The sequence below is a fragment of the Sceloporus undulatus genome, chromosome 7, assembly GCF_019175285.1.
Source record: "Sceloporus undulatus isolate JIND9_A2432 ecotype Alabama chromosome 7, SceUnd_v1.1, whole genome shotgun sequence".
Taxonomy (NCBI): domain Eukaryota; kingdom Metazoa; phylum Chordata; class Lepidosauria; order Squamata; family Phrynosomatidae; genus Sceloporus; species Sceloporus undulatus.
Genome location: NC_056528.1, coordinates 43,224,412 through 43,224,913, shown reverse-complemented (window position 1 = coordinate 43,224,913; position 502 = coordinate 43,224,412).

Below are 502 nucleotides of genomic sequence, written 5' to 3'. Positions count from 1 at the left end.
CACATAATAAAAACCAAAAACACAGGTGTGTGTGTGTGTGTGTGGACTTTATGGCCCTTGTGGTTTCTTCCAACTTTATGAATGTATGATTCTATTACAGTTTATTGGCAACTTCCTTGCTCTCCCTGCTTAAGGTTATTTTTCTTGAAACTAGGGTGCAAAACACACCGCAGAAATAATCCAGTTTGAGCAAACCTTGACAGCCCTGGCTCAGTGCTAGAGAATTCTGGGAACTGTTGTTTTGGGATACATTTATCATTTTCTGTCAGAGAGCTCTGGTGCCACAATAAATGACAATTCCCAGGATTCCCTAGCACTGGGCCAGGCAGGGACGTAGCCAAGGGGGGGGGGTTCTTGGGGTCCAGATTCCCCCTTCCATTAGAAAAATGAATGGTGTGTGGTGCTGCGCCGCCACACCCAAGCCCCATTATAATGGTGGCACTTAGTCTGGACCCCCCCCCCTTCCTAAAATCCTAGCTACGTCCCTGGGCCAGGGCAGTTA